Here is a 15,423-nt window from a genome sequence, read left to right on the forward strand (position 1 = left end):
TTGCCGTCGTGAGCACATCCGGCTTGATGTTTCTGCGGTTGCTCACCCACAATCTAATGGACAGGTGGAGCGAGCGAACCAGGAAGTTTTACGGGGAATCAAGCCCCGACTCATGGTACCCTTGGAACGAACCCCGGGGTGTTGGGTTGAGGAGTTGCCTTCGGTGCAATGGAGCATCCGGACCACCCCGAACCGGTCTACGGGTTTTACCCCTTTCTTTATGGTCTATGGAGCAGAAGTTGTTCTTCCCACTGACATAAGGCATGACACACCTAGAGTCGCCGCTTATGTGGAACAGGACAATGAACTGGCGTGTCAAGACTCTTTGGACGCCTTAGAGGAAGTGTGTGATTTAGCTGCAGCCCGATCGACCATCTATCAGTAGGACTTACGGCGTTATCACAGCCGCCGGGTCAAGAGCCGAACCTTTCAGGAAGGCGACCTAGTGCTTCGGCTGATACAAGATCGCACTGGCATGCATAAGTTAACACCACATGGGAAGGACCGTTCGTCTTCAGCAAAAACCTTCACCACGGGTCTTACTATCTGGTGGATCTACGACCTGATCGGCCAACCACGGAGGCTGAGTCGACTCGCCCCTGGAATATTGCCCACTTGCGGCCTTATTACACTTGAGCTATTAAGCTCTACGTTTTGTAAGTTTTTCATTTCTTATAAAGCAATAAATTTAAACGCCTCCCGACTTGGGGGCTTTCCTGCTAATTCATCTTATTGAAAGGTATGGATCTTTATTCTTTCATCAACAAGTCGCCCAAACATGGAAGCTATCCATACCAAAGAGCTTAAGTCACCACGATGCGCTTATTACAAAACTGAGTATCGATAAGCCAAAGAGGATCGAAGTCGCCACAAGCGCGCGATTCAAACATAGGCGCCTTATATGATTCTGTGGATTAGACCGACTTACTTGAGGAGAGCGTATTCCCAAGTCGTTTTGTGGTAATAGCGTATACGCTTCTACAATCCTATGACGGTCTTTCCCTTAATCATAGGTCACTTGGGGGCTTCCTCTCACTGAGATCAGCCTTACTACCCATTTGGCCTGCGAAAAATTACCGCATTACAAATGGTTATACTGGACTGTGTGTTGGCCGAATCGCCATATGGACCGATGAACTCTTGGCGAGTTATTCACGCACATGGACCCTGAACTTGCCTTGGTTAAAACATGTCTGGTACCGGCAAGCGCCTCACATGGAAAATAGAGAAACCATTGGTTCATTGAACCCGCTTCACTGAAGCTTGACTTGTGCCTGATCAGCCGATCTAAATACTTGATGTTTTGATACAAAAGTCTCCCTTGGGTGGCGCTTGAGTTTGTTTAACTCGCCCTATCTTGTCGCGACTTGATGAGCCGACGAAATTGCTATTTTTTACCTCCCTGGCACTGCCACAAGGTTTTTCGGACTTTTTTCTGACTCGCCTGAAAATATCTTGGGAGGATTGCTATTTGTTATCACCCATTACTCACTGAGATGGTTTGATATATGTTTTCAAGCTTAAAACAGGTAGATGATCAAAATCACTCTAGCCGTGGCGGATCAAGCATCACGAAAACGCCTCAATGGCGGGTCAAGTATCATAATAATGCCTCAAATGGCGGATCAAGCATTTCAAAACGCCTTAAGGGCGACATAAGGATTTTTCGAGATATCAAAGAAGCAGTTTTTGATTCCTAAAGAGACTTATTACATGGCTCTCATGGCCAAATCTATGAAGTGTCATTCTGCTGATGCCCTTGGATCATCCTGCTGCGAGCTTTGGCCGACTTCAATTTGCAAGTCGCCCAGTACCCAGTTACACTTGGATAACGCGGCAAACTCATCTTCATCGTTCAGCACTGATGAGAGATCCGCTTCCAAGTCAAAAGGATTCTTGGGTCGACGCGGAGTTAAGCTGGTCGTCACAAAAGTTGGCGGGTTAACCTTCTTGTTTTTGTTGTCATAGGCGGCTTGGTATTTTGATAAATCCAAGCTTGCAGCAAGCTGAGTCGCCGCCAAACGGGAGTCTTTAACAACATGCTGGTAGTCCTCTTCAGCAAATTCTGACCCGTCATCCTTGAGCTGAGGAAAGCCCGCCGCTACTTCTTCTGGGCTTATTTCTAGAGCATATGCTAAGCACCGACTCAGTGTAGTCAGTGCTCCTTTTCGGGCGGCTGGCCGAGTTAGCTCGCCAATTTGAGGAGGAAGAGTTGATAAGCAGCCAAGCATCTTCTTTATTGATGTTATAGGTTCCTTGGCGCCTGTTGGGGATGTAACCTGTGGATGACCCGCCCTAGTTGGGCCGGGTTATCCATTGGGCGACTCATCTAAGTGTTTAGTTGGGCCTCGTTTTGGCCGAATCAAGGTCGCACGACGAGTATGGCTCTTGGCGGGTCTCCCAACTTTGGAAGATGGCAATTTAGAGATCGCAATGGTCACGAGTTGTAGAAAGGAGGGAATCCATGTAAACCCTAGGGAATCGACCTGTATATAAAGGCGAGGTCCTGGGAGACAGAGGATGGGTTAGAAATCATCGAGTGCTAGGTTTAGGCGAGTTATGCCTTCCATGTAATCGAATCCATATCAATACACACAAAAGCAGGACGTAGGTTATTACCTCCTCTCGAGGGGCCGAACCTGGGTAAATCGCCGTGTCTCTCCCGCTTAACCCCTTTGAGTTGCCACCAAGGTGCGATGGCTCTAGTATTAAGTCCTTTCACGAGGACATCTGCCGTGAAAAAACCACAACAGTCTGCTTTCACGGTCAGCACGCTTTCGGTATACAGCTGCTCCGTCAACGTGTGAATCGCCTTCAGCATCAGGACGCAATCATCCTGAAGGTTGGCGGCTCTCGGACCTATATAAAAGGCAATGATAGTCAGTGATTTATACAAAGCTATTTGTTTACAAAGGTCAAGAGTTGGTTTTTACCAAAGACAGCTTGCGCCATGTTGGAGATATGTCGCTTTAAGCCGGACAGCTCTTGTTGCACAGTATCCAACTTGGCTTCAGCTTTTTCTGCTCGCTTTATTAAGGCATCTTGATCAGCTTGAGCCTTTTTTAAGTCGGCTTTTAGCTTCTCCATCTCAGATAAGATCAGTTGATACTTCTCTTCTGATTTTTCCCGGGCATCCTCCTGATCGGTTAAACTTTTCTTCAAGTCGCCAAGTGTTGATTCAGTTTGGATAAGTGATTCCTGTTGAAATATATAGTTAAGGGGCAAGTCTCAGAATTATTGCAAGCAACATCCCTTACACTTGGGGGCTAATGTCTAATTTTTTAAACAAAATTATACAGTATCAAGACCCGGCTCATCTTTTTACTGATGACCCGGCCCTTGGGGGTTACAGGTCGAAAGTTTTTCAATTATCAAGACCCGGCTCATCTTTTTACTGATGACCCGGCCCTTGGGGGTTATAGGTCGAAAGTTTTTCATTTATCAAGACCCGGCTCATCTTTTTACTAATGACCCGGCCCTTGGGGGTTACAGGTCGAAAGTTTTTCAATTATCAAGACCCGGCTCATCTTTTTACTGCTGACCCGGCCCTTGGGGGTTACAGGTCGAAAGTTTTTCAATCATCAAGACCCGGCTCATCTTTTACTGATGACCCGGCCCTTGGGGATTAATGAGGATAATACAGTGTACAACAAAACGTACCTCATGTTTGTTCTTCAGCATTCAAAGCAGGCTCTTCTCCATCTCATAACTCGCCTCCAGGCGACTTGCAAAGCCAGAGCAAAGTTATTTGAATTCGAGATTCTCATCTTGGGAGAGCTTAGCCTTGGAAAGTTCATGCTAAAAAACAGGTTGAGCTGATGATGATATATGCTTCGATAAAACCGTTGTGGCCGGTTTAGAGAAGCGAGTACCGGTGATAACTACAGCGTCCGGGTCTTCTGTTGTTGTTAATGGACTTGGCGGGTTATGCATTTCCATGTTTTCCTTGTGTGACCTAGGGAGATCCACTTGATCTTCAGGTTTGTCTTGGTCCGGGTTATCCTGGATCGGCGCCGATTTTTCGATAGGCTCCGAAGTTGTAATGGGAGTTGACCCGCCAGTTTTCCTTTTCTTCGCCTGTGCCCTGAAAGGAGAAAAGGGTGCATTTAAAGGAATGGATATTATCACCATCAGACTATAGGTAAATATTATCAAAGGCCTACCTAGGGACACGAATCATCGGTGGAAGTGCCGACATTACTGAGCCGCCAGAAGTGGGAGGAGATCTCTGCAAAAAATTATACTTCGAAGATATGAGCGAGTTACAAACGAGTTCCAAAAGGACCTAAAGAAGTGTTATTAAAAGATACCTCATTTTGCCTTTTCTTGTTTCTTGTTGGTAATCCGGACACCAGGTCTCCAGAATGACTTCGAGTTTTCCGATTCGAGGCGTGTAGTGCTTTCTTTAGAAGAAAATTTGGATCCAAACAAGCATTTGGGTGTGAGAAGGGAACTTTCCCACAAATTCGCGTGGCCGGCTTAGGTGGAAAAGGAGATGAGTCGGAGGAAACATAAATTACCTCTACAGAATCCTCCTGGCTTTCATTTTCTTCATTCTACACAAGAGATACAGAGGTGTAAACACAAAATTATCAGTAATGGATGGCGAGTTAAAAGAGGATGGATTTTTTTTACCTCCGAAAGTACGTCGCCGACTTGGGATTCATCGGCTTCAGATGGCTCGGTAACGGCATCTTTGCCCTTGCCCTTGGATTTCTTCTTTGGAGGCGGCCTAGCTTGCTTCATGGCTGGCTTTTTTGGCTTCTTGGACCAAAATTTATCACCTTTCTGAAATGGCATATTTTATAAGAGGTCATAGTTCAAGTAAGACGTAAGGAATAAAGAACAAAAGGCGGGTTAAGTTATTTACCTTTGGTGCCTGGTTAATCTTGCAGAAAGGTTTAAGACCTATTTGGCCGCATTTTGCCGCGGGTTCGCCGGTCAACTTCTTGATCATGGTTACAATATCATTTTCCGTCAGAGCCGTGCGGAAGTAGCACTGAGGATGGTTTAGGGTGCCGTCGAATTCACACATTAACCCGTCCCGGCGACTCAAAGGGAGGATACGCCATTCGACCCAGCAGCGGATCAAATCAACCCCAGTAAGGCCGTTGCTTGTCAAAGATCTTAACTCGGACAATACTCGGATAAAGTCTGACTCCTCCTCTTTGGTGAGCTTGTCGGGGAGTTTGAAATTTGTTGGAAGGCGATCTTCCCTATAACCCAGAAGCTTGTTCTTGCCTTCAGGTGAAGTCTCCTGGCAGTAAAACCAAGACTCGCCCCAGCCTTTGGGATGGCTTGGCATGGCGAGTGACGAGAATGAGCTATCCCTGCGGCGCTAAACATTGACACCACCAAGCTCCAGGCTGGGGCCATTGTGAAATTCTGTTTGGCGATTCAAGTGGAAGAAGTACCAGAATAAGGGAACTAAGGGTTCCATCCGTAAGTAAGCCTCACAAAACACCTGGAACTGGCATAGATTGCTTATCGAGTTGGGGCCTAGATCTTGGAGGCGGACATTCATAAAGGTCATGGCGTCTCTGAGGAATTTCGATCCGGGCGGCTTAAAGCCCTGCTCAAGGTGTTCAACAAAAACAACTATCTCCCCTTCCTTGGGATTGAGGACTTCTTCTCCTAACCCGGTGCGCCAACCAATAACCTCTTGAGGGTCCAGATTCCCCGTTTTCACACAGTCATTAAGTATAGCATCATTAACCTTGGTTGGGAGCCAATCACTTTTGAAAACATTGCCCATGCTACAAAGGGATAAAAGTACGGGTGAATTGACATGCCAAGCATCTACTGAAAATGGTGAGACAAGTTCATTTGACTCGCCCGACAATTTGCCTGATGACTGAGGAAGTTTTTTGACCCGCCAACGAAGGTCCGGGTTAGGTTGCCAGGGCGACTTATGAAACTCTTGCTACTTAAAGGAGAGGTGTTTCAGAGCATCAGTAGTATTTGTCAAAATGGTGAAGTATGAGACTATAAACAGATTTCACTTGACAAGCGATAAATTATGGATCTACCAGGCAGACGGAAATGAATGCAAAAATGTCTGGATAGAATGACCTACGACTAAGGTGGGGACAGTACTGTTGATTTGGAGAAGCCCTTTTCCAAATATGCAAGTCAAAGCTGAACAAATAAAGGTATGAAAAACATTGTTGTGCTCACTATCATCACCGCCAACTAATCAGGAACAAATAAGGCCATTCGGGAGATACCAAGAACACAGTAGGTATGAACCTCGAAAAAACTTGGATCTGCTTTTAAATGGTGGGAAGCTAACCTGGTGGATACGGCTGGAGACGTCCGAAGAAGGGTCCGAAGAAGGGTTCGCCGCGAGCGACGAAGGTCTTAGACGAATGCGAAAACCTCAGGTGGCGACGGGGTGTTCGACGACGACAAGGAGCTCGATGGCGGCGAGGCGTTCGACGGCGACGAACTGCTCGGCCACGACGAAGTGTTCGGCGGCGACGAAGTCTTCGGGCAGCACCAAAGCTTTCGGATGGCGACGAGGTCTTTGGGCGGCGGCAGAGCTCTCGGGTGGCGAGGAGATTTTCACTGCGATAGTGGGGAAGAGAAGGGCGACAAGACAGGTAGGTGAAATGTGCCCAGTCCCTTCCTCCCGCCTATTTATCAGGTCGGGCGCTAGGATCGAGGCACCATGAGAGGGAACTGCCAAAAGATAAAGATTCGCCATGATGGCGCCCCAAAATTTTTGGGATAACGATATCGAAGGATCCGTTGGGGATTATGTCATTATCCTTTCCGGGATTCAAGGGAGGTGCCAACAAGAAGTGGTTTGGCGACTCAAGTTTTTCCGCAACAGATGGCAGTTTAAGTGCATGGTGCATAAGAAGAGTGAAGATGAATTGCCCCTAAATTGAGTAAGGATATTTGCGTGAAGGAAATTCAAGTCAATCTGGGGCCTAATGTTGGGGATATTATCTGTTGATAACCCGCCCTAGTTGGGCCGGGTCACCAAAGCTGGCAACTCATCTAAAATGTGGTTCAGGCCTTGGCCTGGTAAGGCCGAAAGTGGTATGGCGGTTTATGACTTTCGGAAGGAGTCCATAATAGAGAAGGTCTCCAAGCCTTGGAAAGATGGCGACTTAGAGATTGCAAGAGTCACGATTTGTGTAAAGGAAAGAACCCTTGTAAACCCTAAGGACTCGACCTGTATATAAAGGCGAGTCCCAGGGAAGAAGAGGGCAGGTTAGAAATCATCGAGTGCTAGGTCTGGCGAGTTACGCCCTCCTTGTAATCGAAACTCCATCAATACAACACAAAGCAGGACGTAGGCTTTTACCTCCTCACGAGGGGCCGAACCTGGGTAAATCTTTGTCTCGCTACCGTTCAATCCCTTTGATTCGCCACCAAGGTGCGATGGCTCCAATACTAAGTCCTTTCACGAGGACATCTCCCGTGACAAAACCACGACATCGGGGCTGAAGGTGATGTTGACTTCTGGCCACACACGACGTTCCGGGGGCTCGGGCCTTAGGCAGGTCGTTCCCCCATGATCAAGAAAAGCTTGATGTCGCGGGCTGGCGGTTCTTGATGGTTGCACTTGCCATAGTGATGCCGAGCTGAGATCTGGTTCCTACTGTTGGCGTGGAGGCTCCGACACGCGCCCCCTACCTGGCACGCTAAATGTCCGATTTTGGGCTCCACAGAACCCTAGAGATTCGAACTCACGGGCGCGTGCGGAGACCACTCAACAGGTTCGATTTCCTGGACTGACTACACGTCGGGCAAGGCTAGAACTCACATGACGGTGAGGAGAAATAGGGACACATTAGTTTACCCAGGTTCGCGCCGCTGCGAAGCATAAAACCCTACTCCTGCTTTTGTGGATTGCCTCTCACGGAGGTTGATGAACGAGATAATACAATGCTTTTCAGCCTCTGGAGGCCAAGTGGCTCAGTGTGTAGTTCTAGAGTTATGATGATCCGATTCCTCTCTCAGGTATCCTACCCTCTCTATTTATAGTGGAGGCCAGGGTTCTCTTCCTTATCGTAGGTGGGAAGGAATCCCACAATGTCCAGTTTCGGTGGGAGACAAGCGAGCACGATTCCCCCGTCAACAGTGGTCTTCGCCTGCAAACTAACTGTCCATGCTGCAAGGAAAGGCCCGTGGTGATGTCTGCCCTACTGACGGGCGGCGGTGGCTCTGTTGCACCAGAAGGGAAACCTTTGGGAGATGCCTTTGGGGCCCATGTATGCTCCTGCCCTCTTTGCACCAAAGGGGGAACTTCACTGCACTCCCATCTGCAGGTCGCCTATCCACCTTCTGTGCCATCCTTGACTCCTGAATCCGGGCCTTGCCTCGGAATGTCTGCTGCTCTGGAGGGGTCCTGAGGAGGCCCCTCCGGGTCTTGATCCCATTCCTCCCCATGAGGTTTTGCCCCTCACGAGGGCCTTGCCGAGCCTGTTGGTGCTTGATCGTGGGAGTGCGCCAGCTTTGGGCCGCATATAGGCAAGTCTGGGTACCCCCGTTCCGAGGATGCTGACATATAAAGGGTAGAGTGGAGCAATCACTCGAAGGATGAGTCCACTCTGGAAACAAAATAGTTTCTAGAGAAAGAGAACCCACACTTGCTTGAGGAATGGTTGAAATCTCGGGGACGAGTTTTTTCTTAAGGGGGTAGGTGTTGTAACATCCTCAAATTTTGAATTTGGGATTTCCTGATTTTATTTGCTTTTAAAGTGAATTTCCAAAACTTTGAAAAAAACACCTTCTGGAATCTTCTTGGAAATTTACCTTGAGACAAATTTCTTGGGTTTTCCTTGTCAACACTTCTGGTTTGGAAATAGTCTTACTTTATTTCCCTCTTAACCAAGATTTTCATTTGAGAATCCACCTCCCCTTTTAAAAACCACTTAGTAGTTTGTGTCAAATATTTTGCTAAATAAGTTTTGCCCTAAAAAATTTCTCTTTTCCTCTCTCACTAAATTCATGCTCCTTACTCCCTCTAACATCAGGGCATCATCTACAAATAGATTCTCAAAGTTTTAAGGTAGTTCAACTACCTTTCCTATTTTTAAATAACCAAAACCATTTTTTGTAATCTGATTTGACCCCTAAAATTTTATAAAGGAACTTATAAATTTCTTTGGCTTTTGACCCCCAATTTTCTATCAATTGTAGCCCTAGGTACCCTCAACCCATTTCCCCAGAAACTTTTTGGTTTTAAGTTTAAATTTCAAATTTGGTTTGACCAAAGTTTGCACCAGATTTGTTGTTTTTGCCAAAAACCTAACCTAACCTTTTTAAAAGTTCTACAACTTTAGAGGCATCTTCTAGAGTCAAAGGGAGACCACCCCAAAAAAATTCATATGCTAACTCAATTTTTCTCATGCCATTTGCATTTCATCGAGCACGTGGCGGGCATTGTCTCGTGTACGTGAGAATGGTAGCGCCAATCTAACCAGTGCCACATCGTGGCTTGTGCACTGTGCCCCAGCCTTATCCACTGCGACGCACGGTCCTTTGGCCGGTTGCGGGTGTCGGTGGTGAGGTGGCCTACACGGCACAGCCATGCCAACGGTGCCAGTGACGACTGCAGTGGCCGCCAGTGGCCATTGATGCAAAGCCGCGCCGTCCGGCATCACCCAAGCTGTGTAGGAGCTCCGCATCTTCGTCCACCACCCCGATACACGTTGTTGTCCGACGCCGCGCTCTGGATAGCAGGGAGCATGCGCTGTGGCGCCGACATGTCCGTAACGTGCAGCTCCATCGAGCCACAATCTCCGCGTGTAATAGCTCGTGTTCAGGAGCAAAATGGAGCAGCCGGAAACTGTAGTAGCTGACGCGACCCCATAAGCGCCTACAAACTCCTTTGGCTCGTCGTAATTTGGTGTTGAAGTTGGTCCCTCGCGACACACCTCTCGTTCGCCTATAAAAAAAGGCACCTCGAGCCGTTATGTAGCGACTTCACCCACCACACCTCACCAGAGCATCGCCAAAACCCTAAGAAGGACTCTGGAGGGCCTTCTTCCTCACCTCCGGTCACCCCAATTTGCTTTGGGCTTCGGCTAAATTCACCCAGGTAGATGCATCCCCGTAGCCCAGATTTTGCGAGCAAGCTCCTCGAGCACCAGCGCATCTAACCCGCGCGCGAATTTGGTGAGTGCATGCTTCTCCATCGAGATCCCTCTGCACCCGAAGCGCCGCCTGCCAGAGTTGGAGGTGTCGTTCACGTTGTGCCCGCCGGTGAGTGCCTCCACCTCCATCAGCTACAGAATCTCCTGGTGAGTGCATCTGCATGCACCACCCCTTGTGATTCGTCGCACGATGCCACCGGCCACACCGCGAACCTCGGCCGCCGACGAGCTGGATTCAAACATGATAATGGAGGCCCACTCTCAGGATTGTAAGTTTATTCGAACCATTTTTCTAAAACGTATTCTTCCATAATACGCCTTCCCCTCTGGCCCGCGTAATTTCACCAGAGCGCTTTGCTTCTTTCCAGTCAACCCCCTCAGATATTTTTGTTTCATTATAGATCAGTCCCTAAACTTGATTTCTTTATAACTTTTAAACTACATGGGTTTTTCGACTTATTCTTTTGAAAAATGTTTATCTTGTTATCTAGTTTATTTTCATATTTATTAAATGAATACTTTGAGACAGTATTGTAGCCTTTAGCATTTACAATAGTATTCGGTGTGTGTGACATAGATACCGACGAGGAAGCGATGTCGTCAACTTCACCGAGCTTGATCCCGACTTCATCGAACATGCAAGCTGTTTACGCAATTGATGTGATGTTTGATGATAAAAAATTGTTAGTGTTTTGCCGCATAATAACACTTGCCTCTGATGAACTGTTTCATAATAACACCTGCATATGACATGGTTTATGGATTAACAAAGTTAAGCATCGAGGTGATGATGAGAGGTCGTGAACAACCTAGTCACGTGGGACGTGATAGGTTGTGGATTGAGCACGCTAGTTGCATGATATCTTGTGGATAAATTTGATAACTCGAGTGTCGGCATAGATCGAGTCATATTAGTGCGTCACCTTACTTTTCGTGCTACCACATGTCTTTCCGGAAGGGAATACAATGTAGTATGTCCTAAACCTATTATCAGGCACACACCAAGTAGAGGGGCTGGGATGAAGGTCTCCATGGCCCTGGAATAAAGCCAGTCATCTGTTCAGGGGCATGGGTGTTTCCGGTGTGGGACCGAGAGGGGGCACCCTCTTGTAGCACGCGGTAGAAATGCAATCCCATGCTATTCGAGGATGTTGGCCTCCCCGTCTTAGAGTTTCTCCCCTGAGAGCATGACCCACGTGATGTCGGGCCTTGCTAGGCAAAATTGGAAGTGTGTTGGTTCTGAGGGTTTACTTCTGAAATACCGTATGCGGGATTAGTCTTAGTGACTATGGAAACCCGTTGGCTGTGGGTAAATACTACACCCTCTGTAGAGTTAGAACTATTCGTGTAGCCATGTCCACGGTCAAGGACGACTCGTTGACAGGTCAAGTGTCGGTCTCTGGAGAACGAGTTTGTTTATGAAAATGCTAAAATGATGACATCTGACTGTGATGATGGAACTAACATTATGGAACTTGGTTGTTTTAAATATCCCGAAGGTCGGTTGTACCACCCGGATGTTCATTTACCTTTATGCCCTTTATGTGGTGTCGCTAAGACGCTCGACTGAGGCAAGCATTTACTTTTATGCCCCTTCTATGGTGTCGGTGAGACACTCGACTGAGGAGCGCATTTACTTTTATGCCCTTTATGTGGTGTCGCCAAGACACCTGACTGAGGCGAGCATTTACTTTTATGCCCTTTCTATGGTGTCGCCAAGACGCCCGAGTGAGGCGAGCATTTACTCGTATGGCCTTTCCGTGGTGTCGCCTAGATGTCCAACTATGGCTTGTTAATTTATTTTTCCATGTATGTGGTGTCTCTTAGACGCCCAACGATGGTTATTTGTTTTTACTTGTTAACCTTTCGAGGCGTCGCTTCACACACCCCATCGGTGCATTTTATTTGTGTTTGGATATTTCGGGAGGACTACCACCCGACTTATATACTCTAACCTAACTGCTATTAATTTTTCTATCATGATAATTGTGATAATTAACCATGCATATGATATTGTGGCATCCATCTTATATTTTGTGCAAACTATCTTGCGGGTACTTTAAAAGTGCTCACTAACTTGTTTATGTGGCTAGATATCGATGAAGGAGACCTCATGCATGAACAGTACGATAGCGAGTCCGATGCCTAGAGGAGTCTGAGTCAGTCTTGCGATCTTGGAGTCTGGCGTTGTATTATTTCACCGCTTCCGCCACTGCAAATAAATATTCAAGGCTCACTCTGACGCTTGGCATTTAGTAGTTCTTAAGCCGTGTCACTTCACTCTGATGTGACATGCCTACCTATCTATGCGAGTAGTAAAGCTACCCCATGTCCACTGTGATATATCCGCCCTTATGTTAAGTATGGGTGTATTGTAATAAACTGTAGAGCGACCTCCCCTCTACCCTGTTTAATATTAAGTAATACTAGTTTTCTGAATCAAGATTGGTCTATCAGTGTGAATGATTTTCTACACAGGTGACATTCATGGCTGATTTCCAATAAATTTATTTATTTGGAAACCGGTCTTCACAGATTGCCTCCGCGTGTAATTGCTCGGGGTGAGTGGTGAAATGGAACCCCCGTAGTCTGTTGTAGGTTGTCCAACCACCATAAGTACATGTCGAACCTCTGTCTTGTCGTAATCGGCACCGGAATCGACCTTGTTGTAGCACCCATCTGGCCCGCCTATAAAAAGTGCCCTTGAAGTCCTTCTAAAGCCATCCCCTCCGCCCTACCTTACGAGAGCCTTGCCAAAACCACTCAGAGGGCCCTGGGAGGGTCATCTTCCCCGCTTCCGGCTGCCCTGATTAGCTTTGGGTTCCAGTAAAATTTGCCCAGGTGAGTGTGTCCCCGTGGCCCAGACTTAACGAGTAACCTCCTAGAGCACCCGCTCATCTAACCCGCAGTTCAATTTGGCGCTCGCAGGATTCTGCGATGAGATCCATCTGCACACGAAAGCGACGCCCACCAGAGTTGGAGTTGTCCTTGATGTGGTGCTCACGGGGGAATTCCTCCACCTCCCCCAGTCGTGAAACCATCCCGTGAGTGCTTATGGCTCCTCATTTCCCCCTGATTCACAGTAGAACGATGCCGATGATGCTGCGAGCTCCTGTCGCCGGCGAGGCACATTCAAACCTCGCATTGGTGACCCGCCGTTAGGGTTCTGTCTATTTTCGCGAACCATTTTCAGGTGGCCAATTTCGCCAAAGTACGCCTTCGGCCTTGGCTCGCGTAGTTCCACCAGGGCGTTTTCTTATTTTTTCAGTCAACCCCCTAATGAACCACAAGTATAGGGGATCTATCGTAGTCCATTCGATAAGTAAGAGTGTCGAACCCAACTAGGAGTAGAAGGAAATGACAAGTGGTTTTCAGCAAGGTATTCTCTGCAAGCACTGAAATTATCGGTAACAGAGAGTTGCGGGATAAGATAATTCGTAACGGGTAACAAGTAACAATAGTAACAAAGGTGCAGCAAGATGGCCCAATCCCTTTTGTAGCAAGGGACAAGCCTGGACAAACTCTTATATAAGGTAAAGCGCTCCCTAGGACACATGGGAATTTCTGTCAAGCTAGTTTTCATCATGTTCATATGATTCACGTTCGCTACTTTGATAGTTTGATATGTGGCTGGACCGGTGCTTGGGTGCTGTCCTTACTTGGACAAACATCCCACTTATGATTAACCCCTCTCGCAAGCATCCGCAACTACGAAAGAAGAATTAAGACAAAGTCTAACCATATCATTAAACTGGTGGATCCAAATCAGACCCTTGCGAAGCAACGCAAAAACTAGGGTTTAAGCTTCTTTCACTCTAGCAACCCATCATCTACTTATTACTTCCCAATGCCTTCCTCTAGGCCAAAATAATGGTGAAGTTTCATGTAGTCCACGTTCACATAACACCACTAGAGGAAAGACAACATACAACGCATCAAAATATCTAACGAATACCAAATTCACATGACTACTTATAGCAAGACTTATCCCATGTCATCAGGAACAAACGTAACTACTCATAAAGCATAATTATGTTCATGATAAGAGAGGTATTTAATAGCATTAAGGATCTGAACATATGATCTTCCACCAAGTAATCCAACTAGCATCAACTACAGGGAGTAATTAACACTACTGGCAACCTTACAAGTACCAATCGGAGTCGCGAGACGGAGATTGGGTACAAGAGATGAACTAGGGTTTGGAGATGAGATGGTGCTGATGAAGATCTTGATGGAGATGAGTCCCCTACGATGACATGAGTGTTGGTGATGACGATGGCGACGATTGCCCCCTCCGGGAGGGAAGTTTCCCCGGCAGGACGGCCCTACCGGAGCTCTAGATTGGTTCTGCTCAAGTTCCGCCTCGTGGCGGCAGCGTTTCTTCCCGAAAGCTCTCCCTTGATTTTTTTTTTCTGGGACGAAACCCTCTATATAGCACAAGATGGGAGCCGGAGGGGTAACATTGGGCCCACGAGCCCCTAGGCGCACCTAGGGGGTGGGGCGCGCCTGGCAGGCTCGTGACCTCCTGGTGGCTCCCCTCCAGTATTTCTTCCACCCAGTATTTTTTATATATTCAAAAATAATTCCTCACTGATTTTCACGGGTTTTGGAATTTTGCATAATAGGTATCTCAAACTTGCTCCTTTTCAAGCCCAGAAATCCAGCTCCGGCATTCTCCCTCTTCATGTAAACCTTATAAAATAAGAGAGAAAAGGCATAAGTATTGTACCATAATGTGTAATAACAACCCATAATGCGATAAATATCAATATAAAAGCATGACGCAAAATGGACGTATCAACTCCCCCAAGCTTAGACCTCGCTTGTCCTGAAGCGGAAGATGAGATCAATAAATATGCCCACATGTTTAGAGATAGAGGTGTCGATAAAATAAAATACAGACATGCGGGCATCATGATCATATATAGAACAACAATATCATCAAATAATCTCTTATGCTAAAGTGACAATTCCTTCACAATGTAAATTATGGATCAAGAACCTTATTGAGAATTAACAACCACTAGTCTTTATCATAACATCGGAAATAGTCAAATAAGAGCTTGTAGAGCAAATCCACATACTCAATCATCTTTTAGTCTTCTACAATTGCTAAAACTCACGCGGTACTCATGAGATCAAAGTTTCAATTGGACACAGAGAAAGATAGGGGGTTATAATTTCGCCTCCCAACTATTTACCTCAAGGGTAATGTCAACAATAATAATTCATGATTACTTACTTCCAATTTGATATATGAATATAGATCTTTCCCTAGCACATGACGCTTTCCAAGATAATGGCGAAA

The sequence above is a fragment of the Hordeum vulgare genome, chromosome 2H (assembly GCF_904849725.1).
Source record: "Hordeum vulgare subsp. vulgare chromosome 2H, MorexV3_pseudomolecules_assembly, whole genome shotgun sequence".
Lineage (NCBI taxonomy): Eukaryota > Viridiplantae > Streptophyta > Magnoliopsida > Poales > Poaceae > Hordeum > Hordeum vulgare.